Here is a 12,573-nt window from a genome sequence, read left to right as displayed (position 1 = left end):
TACCTGTTTATAAATCATTCATGTGTATATTTGTGTTGCTATATTATATATATTAAAGTACATGAAAAAGATAAATTATATTAAATAATCAAAGCTGTAATATTTTCTTCCTCCATTCTAGAGAATCATCTCTTCCTTTCCATCCCTGCCAAGGTACGACACCAAGCAGAAAGGCACACTGATGTCTTTCCATCCCCTTGGTGGCATATTTCCTGCCAAAGAATAATCTCTTCCTTCCCCCTTCCTTCGCAGCCCACCTGCCTTTTGATGCCCTCAGACAACTGACAGAGGAGGCTGCCTGCCTTCTACAAAGTCGGTATCTCTAAACTACAGACATCCATACCTCAAATGTCTTTTCCTGATTTTTCAACCAGTTGTTTCCATTTCTCAAAGTTTCTCCTATAAACAAGCATTTACTTGTTCTACCAACCAAAATCCTGGGTACAACAACCATATCTCTTTCTTGAGTTTTCCCAGAATCTTTTCATAAACCAAGATCTTTGCAGTAGTTTACCTCCAGCACAGCAATCTCTCACTGTATTTGAAAAGCTTATTAAAGAAAATGGGAGGGGGGGCATAAATATGTAGAGAAAAAAGATTAAAGTAAAACCTGTTGGCAGATTAATCTCATATCAAATTAGAAAGAGAAGGCTGGGTTTTTAGCAGTTTTTTTCATTTATACACTTTCTTAGATGGTTAATTTATACTAAATCTGCAGGTTTCTGCTGTACAATTTTTGTGCCAAAATCCCATAGGGCCCAACTTGATCCTCAGAATTCCAAGGCATCCCTGCCTCCTGGCTCAGGGCCATCGAGGTCACTGAGACCATCAGATGGGTCCTCTGAGATCGGTGGGAGCATTCATCTGTCCCCGCTCAGGCCCACGCAGCACTTTCATCTAATTTCCCTATGAAAGCCCATATTAAAGAATTTGAATGGCAAGTTGCAAACATCTTTAGCATGACTTCAGTACAACTGTACGGTAAACACTATTCAAACTAATTCAGTGCTTAATTTCACTTGCCCCTGTTAAATGGCTCATGTGATACGGCAACCTTTAAGGCAGTCTTCTCATAGATTCTGGAGTTTAAATTTACACAGGGCGGAAGCAATCACTCCCCAATGCAATGATCTCATTATCACCAAATCTATAAGTGGAGAACTAAATTAGGACCAGCACACTTTTCACCTTTAATTTCTCACTATCCTTGCTGGCTTATTCTTCTTAAGTAGTTGCTACTAACAAGGTAAAAATAAAAATTTTCCTGCTTTCCAGCACTGCCAAACAAGATGGTCTAATAAGCAAAAAAGCGCATTACCCAACAAATCATTCTTAACGTTTTCCTTTTTTCACTTTTCCCAATTGCAAGACAGATACAATCTGAAGATCAATTCCATATTACTCCAGGGCATTAATTACCAAGAGAGTGATTATTAAGCTCAAGGAAATCCCCATAAAAAAGCTTTGTATAAATACAAACCACTTTTCTCTTCCACACTTGAATACACACACTATTCTTAGGTTCACTGAACTAGAATATAAGGTATTAACTTTACCATTTATTATGTTGAGTTGACAGTGGCTATTTTGTCTGTCTGAGATGCAACCAGATTGAGTTGCAAAACTGTTTTGCTTCTATCAAGCCTTTATGGACTGATTTAGTGTGGCTGAATATTCATAGTTTCAAAGAACCATCCAGAATGTAGAAGACTACCTTCCCCTGGGAACTTGTAACCAATTGAAGGAAAATATCAAAATATCTTCTTTTATGGTTCCTTAATCCAAAGTATCAAATAGATAGCATATGACTAGCATAGCTTTTGAGATGTATATGAATCTGCTCATACTGAGTCAGGATTTGTTTCCTGGAAGAAATGGTACTAAGTTTTAATGAGAGTAGGAGAAGTCTGTTACAATGAAGGGGTTAAAAAATGAACTAAAATTGATTTTTTTAAGAATATTTAAAATTAAAATCAGATATTTAAATTGTATTTTAAGCAAAAGCCATATGAATAATAAAGCAAACCTAAGGATAATTTTATATGCTAGAGAAAAAAAAGATTTAGAAAAAAATGATCTCCATTTTTTATAGCACCTGAAAAGTTTCATAGATAGTCCAAATTGGCCATTGGTTATTTCCAGTTTTAACGTAACTGCTTTATTGATAGATTCAATACCCCAAACCAGGATAAATCCATAATTGTTGAATGGGGGATAGGTAAGACATAGGTAACTAACTATGATTATTCCAAAATACTAACTATAGGCAGAGAGAACACCATTCACTGTCCCTTTCCTCAAAGCCTTTCTTACTATCCTTCCAGAGGTGAGAAGTTTCTAGTCTTCTTGCTCGGATTCCAAGACACAGCTCGGCCAGGCTCATTAGCAACTAGAATAAGAGCTCGCTCATACCAGTATAGCTCTCTTCCACTTCCTCCTTCTTTGCAGCTAGATTAAAATTCACTCTGGGCCTATCTTTACTGGCAATTCCGGAGGCAGCTTTGGCTTCTTCTCTCCTAACTCTCCTGGTGGGAACACTAAGGGCTCTCATGAGATTACCCAGCAATGGCAGATTCTGAGATTTGGGAGTGGGTTTAGGAGAAAGGAGACTCTTTCTCTGGACCTCAGTTACGATCTTCAACCCAATTACTAAGGAATCAGTATGGAATCAGTCTTTGTCAGTCCTGGAAAGAATCAAATCTCTCAAATGAAGCATTCCCAATATTCTCAGAAGATATATCAGAACACTCTAACATTCTCTGACTTGACTGAAAACCCATACTACCTTGCTGCTTAACCAGCAATAAAGTCTGAGAACTTTCTTAATAGTGTCCTTGAGTCAAACATTTCAGAGTCTCTCTCCAGGCCTCACCTGCCCCTGGCCACTCCAGGTGCTCCTGCCTGTTTTGGGATCTGTTGACTCTCCCCTGCTGCCACCTGCTCCCTCCATCCTTGAGACCACTTCAGTTTGTCTGGTTGACTCTCAGGGGCTTTGCCCCTCTAGTTTCCTGATCTCTTCTTTCTCCTTACTTCGTGGCCTATATGAAACAAGGGAGATGTGTTCCTTCCTTGCTCATAACCCATGTTGCCCCTAAGCTCCTCCTCATTCGGAAAGAGAATTTAGACAGAAATGCAAAGGCCTTAAGCAAGTGAGGAACCAGCTACAAACTCAGGGGATTAGGGCCCCTCTTGAGAGCGTTCATCAGGCACAGTTTCAGGGCCAGGGCTTATTAGGGAAGAGCTGAGCCATCCAAGAGAAAAAAGCCACACCAACTCCTCTTTCTCTGGGAGCAACAGAAGTAGGCCTTTCTTACCCTGACTTCTGACTATGAACCAAGGCTGAGCCTGTCATGGACACAGAGCAAACGTGACCCTCACTTGTGACCACACTTCAGCCTGCCTGCTTCGGTCTTGAGTGCCAGTTAGTAATCAAAGCACTGCCTCCTCCAGAGGTTTTCCACTATAATCACATTTTTTGACTTTCTCCTTCTGCATGGTTTGCCTCTAATCTTGCCTGTGTATCTCATTTCAACCATAATCTAACAATCTGCAGCTTGAGCTGAGGTATCTGGTGATCAGACAGATGCTTTACTAATCAGACTAGAGAAAGACAATGTTTCCAGGAATAATTTTTTGGATTGAAGATTTCTCCCACCATTTTCATAAGGTAACCAAGCATTATTATGATTTATGTTGTGAAGATTAAATTTGGGGGGAAAATAAAATAATTCTCTACTTGAAAAGTATGTCCCTTCCTAAAATGAAAACTTTCTCTTTCTTTGAGTACACATTAGAGGCCAACAATGGCTTCAGAAATATCCAAAACCAAAGAGCTTTACTTTCCAAATATTTACTACCAAAGCCAGGTTTCTTAAATCAAAAATTGACTACAAAAAATACAAAACAATACTCATATTGTAAATATGAAATCACTGTTAAACAAACCAGAACTATACTAAAATGTTCATGATTTACTGTTTAAAAGTAATATTCTCAAGAATTAGTTTACCCATTCAAAACTTAAAATAGAGTTTAAATCTGTAAACACTGATAAAGTTACATCTACTTATATTATAAACTAAAAGTTAATACCCGTACACTAACAATAGCCAAATACATTCTTTGATTGATTGAAAAGCTGGGAGATGTATTTACATAAACAACCCAGCATACATTCATAATTCTCATATATTAAGGGAAACAGAGTTCCCCAGCATGCCAAATCTGCTTCCATCAGTTCTAGAGGAAGAGGGGGAATTACTGTCAGAGAGAATAAAGTGACAAGTAATGTGGAGTATCAGAAGTACCTGGGAAAACAACTCCCACAAATCCACATGACCTTTGGCACCAAACCGGCATATTGAGAATGCAAGACCCTGAAAAATGAGCTCCTCTAATTCCAGGCCGTAATTGTGCCAAAAGCAGGGAATGATATTTCTAGATGTAAAATAACCTTTATAAGTTATCCCAAAGTCAAAACATCTCAATTACTCAGTCAAAAAACATTATTTGAGGATTCTGAAATTGCAGTATGTTTTACAACTAAAACAGTATCCTATTTATTTCCATTCACAAAACGGACAGACATTTATAGGAGAGAATTCTATTACCATGCCATCTCACCCTAGCCAAATAAATCCCGTTCCCAGGACTCCTTCTCTCTGAATGCCTCATTGTCTTGATAGTATTCCTTTGCCCAAATAGCCTTGCTCATTGCTAACCAACTGCAAAAAGTTATGATGGCCATGAGAAATAAATCGAGGCTCCAAAAGATAAATGGTGAAGGAAATTAACAATTATCACAAAGGAAGCACAAAACTCAACAAACAGATGGAGTGATCTTCAGCCTTACTATTAAAGAAATAGACATTAAAACAACATCAAAGCACCATTTGGTTTAGATTAAATTAGGAAAAAGAAAATTCTCAGTGCTATCAATGCATCGTAACATAAATTTATTGCTGATAATTATGTAATGCTAGATTTCACTATTTTGGAACATAAAATGTAATATATATCTATAATCACAAGAGTGTTCCTGATCTTTGGCCTAGTAATTATACACTTTATCTTAAGAAATCTTTCAAGCATAATAATATATGCATAGGAATGTTTACTGCATAAATGCCTATGATATAAACATAAAACACTAACATTAGGGAAATGTTTAAGTAAATGGAGGCACTTCAGTTCAATAGGATACAAATATGAAGACTATAAAAACAACATCAAAAATGTTAACGAGGCAGAATTAAGTGAAAAATAAATATTCAATTATGTGCTCACTATGATTATAATTGGTAAAATATACATATGGATAGGGACAAAGACCAAAAGGAGAAAATACTTTAAATGTAATCAAATGTGTTAGGATACTGGGTTTAGGGAGGGTTTATTTAATGACTTTAGGTATTAATATTGTCATAATACTATTTTTCAATTTAAAACAAGGGTTTGTTGGGATAAGAAAATTGTTTTCTTCCCCCGACATTTCAGTTGCCTTCCTCAAGGCTGGTGCTGTTTTATCTATTCCTGTGACATTGAGCAGTGGTCTAGCTCCTTACAGAATCATCACATATCCTTATTTTTAGGCAATAATGTGGATTTCTCACTTATCCAAAATTATATTTAGTAAAATAATGCATTCTCATTTAAGAATACACAAGAACAGAGAAATTTCATAAACTGGATTGTTAATCCCTAAAAATCTGGAATAAGGTGTCTTTTGATGAAATTTCTCTGTTCTTTCTACTTTGGGTAAGTTTCCTTACCACATAAATTTGCTTTGAAAAAAGTAAGTCTCATGATATTGATGTAAATCTTTTACACTGTCAATCTGTTATGCTGTAGCAAAGTTAATGGTAACCATTTTTGCACACCACTGATTTAGACAGGATGTTTTAAAAGAAGGACAAATATTCTTTGAATATGCTAGACAGCATACTTTCCACTCACTTAAATGTTTATCTCTTGCGAACTCTATTGCAAATACACATTAGAGAAGGAACCTCTAAATTTTCCAGAAAAGATGCTCACTGATATTAACACAGAATTAGGTGAAAGTTATTTTTTTACAACTAAATAGCTTTTCTCTGAAATTATAAAAAATAATATATAGAAATTGATATACTTAATTGCTGATGAAAAACTTTTTTCCTAAATCTTACTTCATGTTTGCTTTTCTCACTAACTAGATAAAAGTGATCTGAGAAGGTGATAATGTCTGAGAATGTTAGCTAATAACTAATTTTAAAATTCTGGTTTCCACTTACATTTTGTATTGTTAGGGCTTCTTTTAAATTCACTTTTTCCTATCTATAACTGACTTGGTCTCAGATCATACTATGCCATAGTAACTGTGTGTTGCATTTATTTATACATAAAGAAGTGGGTCAGAGTTTTAAGGGCAGTGAAAGTTCAGACTCAGGGATTTGGCTTAGTTTCCTCAATCTCCTATTAGTATTTACAGCATTATATGTTTTTTATTGTTTTGGTGGTTTGAGGCTGCGTGTGAAGAAATCTCAGGCTGGATTAATCTCATGGGAGCCCCTAGCCCTTGTAATCTTCACAAGGAGAGTGAAGAGAGGAGAAAGCCAAAGCTAACTCCAGAACTGACCTACAGACAGGAGACAAAGTTGCTTTTTCTGTAATGGTTTAGTAATAAATAGTGCTTGCTACCAAATGTGTTTGGGAAAATGGTAGCAAATGGTGAGGATCATATCTACAGTAGGAAGGGCATTCTCTGCTAGGCAGTGGCATAAGGAGGAGTGCAAAAGGAAAAGCAGGTTTACCTACTAGAGTCATGATGTATGGCAGACCAGCTAGAGACTAGCCTAGGAGTGATGGCATTTTGATAAAATTAGTAAGGTAGCTTGAAACCAGGTTGTGAAAAGTTACTTATGCAGAGAGCAGGGACATGAGGGCTTGTAAAGGAAGGATACAGAAGAGGCCACACATTGCTTCAACATTACTACCCTAGTCCCTCCTTAGCGCCATGTTTAGCTTCAAGATTACTTTCACACATAAAAACTTACCCAACGAGATAAGCCATTAAGAACCAAAGTCAGCTTGCAAGCCAGTCTCCAGCCATCTCTCCCACAAGAAGCCTTACTTGATTATTCTAGTTCATACTGAGAACCCCTTCTTTGCATCCCTATCGCACTTTGTAGTTCCATCACAACTCTTAGCTCTTAGTAATACTTGTATTATCTTCATTTTTTTTTTTAATGTATGATCTGGCTCATCACCTCTATTGTGAATTCCAAGAGAATAAGTTTTTTCTTTTTACATTTTTTTGTATTCTCTCCAGAGAATTGTTCAGAGGTAGCTGTATGGTGGGCGAATGACAAATTAACACTTATTAATTTTCTTTTTAACTACAACATTTGGAAATTTCTTTTATTTATCTTAAAAAAAAAACATAAGCATCACACTCATTACAATGTATAATTAGAAAATTACTCAATTATTCAGTGAGGTACTGAGCGATAGTCAAGTGCAAAGCTGTCAACAGTGCTGGCTCCACAATAGACACTTGGTACATATTAAATAAAGGAACAAAAGGAAATGTACTTCAAGTTTACTTTTAAGAAAATTAAATAACATGTTTCTAAGAGAAATTAATTTGGAATGATAATTAAATAGGTACAATTTTTAAATGGTAAGAAGCTGACAATTCAGATAACTAGGAATCTGATTTTGGAGGTAAATTGTTAATATAGAGAGCACAAATTCTCAACATAAACAATCCTTTAAAGAAGCGTGTACAATTTTTTTCTACAACATCATTTGAAAACAGAAGGGATGTCAATGTAATCATCTTTAAAGTTAATTACATCCTAGGGACACCCAGGTGTCATTTGCTCAAGATGTTTTCTTTACCCTACAACGGCCAGGAGCCTTGATTCATTGCTTTCCCTCCATGCCCCCACTTCTTCACTCCAATCAAGGTTAACAGCTAAGGAATGATAAACATCATCCTCTGCCTACAGTGTCCTTACATTAATGGCTATCAATTCTCTTAGGATGAAGGTCAAGCTCCTTAAATAAAGTCTACAAAGCTCGGTTCTGATCTGGTCCCACCTTACCCTTCAGCTAGGCTTTCCCCATTCCTTTGTCCTCCTAGGGGTCCACAGTGAATGTCCTTCAGTTCCTCAAGCCTTGTGCTCTCTCTCCTCCAGACCTTTCTGAATACTATTCCCTCTGCCTGAAACACTCTTCCTCCCCTTTTCTTCTTTAGCCTGGGAAATTTCTGTTCTTTCTTAGCTATCACTTCAGGAATTCTTTCCTAGTCCTGTGTGTCTCTCCCCCAGTCAAAGTTAGCCACACCTCTTCTAGGTTCTCATTGTCTCTGGAATTTTATCACTACTCTTACACTGTAAAACAGTTGTCAGTTTGGGGGTTTTGTTTTATGTATTTTTTATGCCCCCCCAAAAGTAGTAAATTCCTTGGCTACAGAACTTCCAATGCTCAGTGTAAATTCTGATTATTAGAATTTCCAGTGCCTATTGTAAATTCTGATTATCAGAATTTCCTGAAGATAAGGGTGCGGAGGTGAATAAACTCCCACCAATACAAACACTGATGCTATAGTGAAAGTCACCATGTGTCTTTACTAACAAAGTCCCAGAAAAAAAGAAACGATTTCAAGGCAGCTACATCTCTGAAGAAATGTTTCATGAAGTTTACTAAGCCAACATTATTCTTTATCAAAGAAAGTATAAGTTGACAACAAAAAGTCCATACCTAAGAAAAATTGTTCAAATGCTTCAAATAAAACCTAATACTCTAGAAACAGTAATTGCAGCCATCCCTCAAGGGTTCAAGGTCTATACTGAGAAAACCAAATCTGCATGACACGAACACACTCGAATTATGTTGACAAACATAATTCCCTTTTGAACTGGGAATGGATGATACAAATTATTTGTATCTAACATTTATAAAGATAAGAACAATAAAAGGAAAATTTAGGTACTGGTTCCACTGATTAACAGCTATTTGGCCTTGGACAAGTCACAACCTTTGTGTGCCTCAGTTTCTTCAAGTATAAAATATGGATAATAATGGCACTCATCTCTTTTTTTCCCTTTAAGAACTAAATAATTTAATGCAGGTAAAACACTTAGCTTCATATCTGGTCCAGATAATCAGTGTAACAAATATCAGTTGGCATTTTGGGATTTATAAAAAAAATTGATTAGTTGCCAACATTTAGAAATCGAAGAGTTCCAATTGAAGGGAATTTTCTGGCTTCTTGAAAAAGCAAAAGATCAATGTTTTGAACTGGATTATGTCCCCCACAAACATGCATCCAGGTCCTAATCCTTGGGGCTGTAGATGTAAACTCATTTGTAAACAGAATCTTTGAATTCTATTTACATAAGATGAGGCCAACTGAATCACAGTGGGCCTTAATCCAACCTGACTGAGACCTTCGAAGCAGAGGAACTGGACACAAATAGAAGCAGGAGACTGAAGGAAACAGATTGTCACATCACAGAGGTGGAGTTAAGTTTCAGACTGCTGGCAAGCTACCACCAGAACACCACGGAAGATGCTTCAAAGAAAGCATGGCTGGCTGATACTTTGATTTTAGACTTCTAATCCCCAACACTGCTACTGGACAAAGGCTGTGGATTCTTCTGATGTGCTCAATAACCAATTCCTGAGACACCAGGTTTCAAAGAGAGAAAGAGTTTATTACTAGGTGTGTAGTAGGAGAGCAGATGGCCTAGCGGCCCAAAATCTGTCTACCTGAACTTGGATAGTCTTATTAGAGAAAAGGTGGCCAGGGCTTAGGATAATGAGTACAGTGGCCCCAGATGATTCAATTAGAGGTGATCTGATTATTGAGCATGTGCAGACTGATTACATGCTTAGTCAGAGAACGTATGGAAGAAAATGGTGGAATGAGGTATAGGTGACCTGTAAGTTAAGGTCTGAGCTACTGCGCATGTAAGGTGGGCCCACATAGTTTAAATTCAGTCTAGGTCATCAAGACAATTTTGACTTGGGGTGGGTTAGTTCCAGGCAGACCCAAGACCTTTCATTAACAAACATTGGGGGCTGCCTTTAGTTATTACAAGACTCTAAATCTGAACAACAGAATAGCTAGGTACAGATGATTAGTCACAATGTTTTTATAATCACAGGGGCAGAAGATAAGGGCTATGCTACCATGATCAGAGATCAGGGCAGCTGGATTCAGAGATTTCAGGTATTTCCATGTCTACTCCAATATGCCAGAAAGCAAAAAGGAATATTTATATAATGACTCAGTAATCAAAATCATCCCTTAAATCCTGATTTATTGGTTACAAAACTGTAAGACAATAAATTCTTGTTGTTTATGCCAATCAGTCTGTTGTGTTGTGTTCTAGTTTGCTAGCCACTAGAATGCAACACACCAGAGACAGATTGGCTTTTGATAGAAGGGGATTTATTTCATTAGTTCTTCAGAGGAAAGGCAGATAACTTTCAACTGAGATTCTTTCTTACACAGGAAGGCACAGGGTGATCTCTGCTGGCCTTCTCCAGGCCTCTGGGTTCCAACAACTTTCCTTTCTGCATCTCCAAAGGCCTGGGCTGAGCTAAGAGTGCTGAGATGAGGTATGTTAGGCTGCTTAGGTTGTGCTATGTTGAGCTCTCTCATTTAAGCACCAGCCAATTACATCAAACATCATTCATTGCAGCAGGCACACCTCTTAGCCGACTGCAGATGTAATCAGCAACAGATGAGGTTCACTTACCATTGGGTCATGTCCACAGCAACAGAACTAGGTACCTTCACTTGGCCAAGTTGACAACTGAATCTAACTACTACATGTTGGTTATAGCAGACAATGCAAACCAAGACAACCAGGTAGCAGATTCTGTTGGTCTACAAACACATTCCTACTGTAGACTCCTGTAGTGTGGAAGGGCAGTTTGCTTATAACCCAAAAGGTTTCTACCTCAAATGGGCCTCTTTTCCCATAGTTATCATGGCCAGCTTCTTAGGCCCACAAAGGACATTTCTGGGGCATACTCTAGGCTGTCTCTCAGACTTAAGATGACTGAAGGTCATTAAGCCCCAGTTGCCTACATTCATTAATGCATCTTTTATCAGCTTTCATCCCTTCCCAATCTCACATCTGGTCACCCTCATCATGCTTTCCAGGACCAACTCCCAAATAAATTGCCGCTACCTAAATTCTTATCTCAGGATGGGGCTTAGAGAAGATTCACTACTCCTTCCCCCAGATCAGAAACTGCCTAGAGCTGAGTATCTGCAGTTCTCCAATTCCAGCAGAACTCTCCACTCATACCATACACAGGCACCTTCCCAAACCCAATGTGTTCATTCAATTGACCTGCCTGCTCTGTGGACTTCTGAGCTTATGGGCCACAAGTGGGATCAGCCCCTCTTAATTTTAAGAAGGAAATCACTGAGTGTAAACAGGAGCAGTGACTTGACTACTTAAATAGAAGCTCAACCTGAGCCAGAACATAAATCTTATGACTCCTAGTCTAGGGATTTTTCCACTAAGTTGACTTGCCTCTACCACTTTTATAAAGAGCTGGTAGAAGATGCTTGATTTTCCCTGCTATCTTTGCCACTTGTAGCAGGATATCCTAAGTCTGATGCTTCCACCTATTTTCTTGTCTTCCCGCTTTCCATTGTCCCCCTCTCCTTTTGCACTTCAAGTACAGGAAGTACAGATTCCAAGGGAGAAACAGACTATGAGGTCAAGACACAAACAGGAAGGCTTTTCTATTCAGCACACTCAAGCATCTCCCCATCCAGCCCTGCTCCCCTGATGCTGCTGAATAGCTACAGAAGAGAAGGGTCAGAGCTGGCTAGACAGGGCATTGAGAGATGAGGATAAAATTCTGAGAACTTGCAAAGAGGAAAGGAAAGGAAATAGATAGTCTTTGCAATGAGATTAGAAGAACAAATCTGATTTTTTTCCTTCCTTAAAATATCTATTTTTAATTGAAAAATGTAGATAAAACAATCTTGATACATCTTTAAAAAGAAATTTGAGTCAGAAAACTTAGGTTGGAGCCCTAGTTTCAACACCTAAATTCTGTGTAATTTTTGAGAAGTACCTTACACTCTGGGAGTCATATGACAGATAGGGATGATATCAGACCCTGCTTTACCATCTCACTGAACTATTGTTAAGATCAATGAAATCATTTATAATAGCTACCATATATGGGTTATTTACAATATTCCAGGTACCATGCTAGGAGTTTTACAGGTGTTTTCTCATTTAATTCTCATAATTCTGTGATTGGTTACTATTATCCCAATTTTTTAGATAAGGAAACTGAAGCTAGAGGGGCTCAGCCACATACCCAAGCTCACACAGCTGAGAAGTATTATACATGAGTTCAAACACAGGTTGTTCAACTCCAAAGACTATGCCCTAAGCACCATGATATTCTTTGGAAAAGCACTTTGTAATAAGTACTGACAACATGAAGTTCACATTTGCAGCATTATCTAATTCATTTCTTATTTCCAGGAAAGACTGCCAGTAACTCATTAGAATAGACAGGTATGTAAAGGAGCCTTGATAACAG

The 12,573-nt window shown here is 37.8% G+C and overlaps 1 protein-coding gene across 3 annotated transcripts in view; it reads right to left on the bottom strand.

Moving 5' to 3' along the window:
* SLC35F1 (solute carrier family 35 member F1) overlaps positions 1-12,573 on the bottom strand; it is a 430,621-nt gene that overhangs the window by 287,122 nt on the left and 130,926 nt on the right. The window lies entirely within an intron of this gene.

This window comes from Tamandua tetradactyla, chromosome 5, assembly GCF_023851605.1.
Source record: "Tamandua tetradactyla isolate mTamTet1 chromosome 5, mTamTet1.pri, whole genome shotgun sequence".
Lineage (NCBI taxonomy): Eukaryota > Metazoa > Chordata > Mammalia > Pilosa > Myrmecophagidae > Tamandua > Tamandua tetradactyla.
This window is presented reverse-complemented; position numbering and strand designations above follow the sequence as displayed.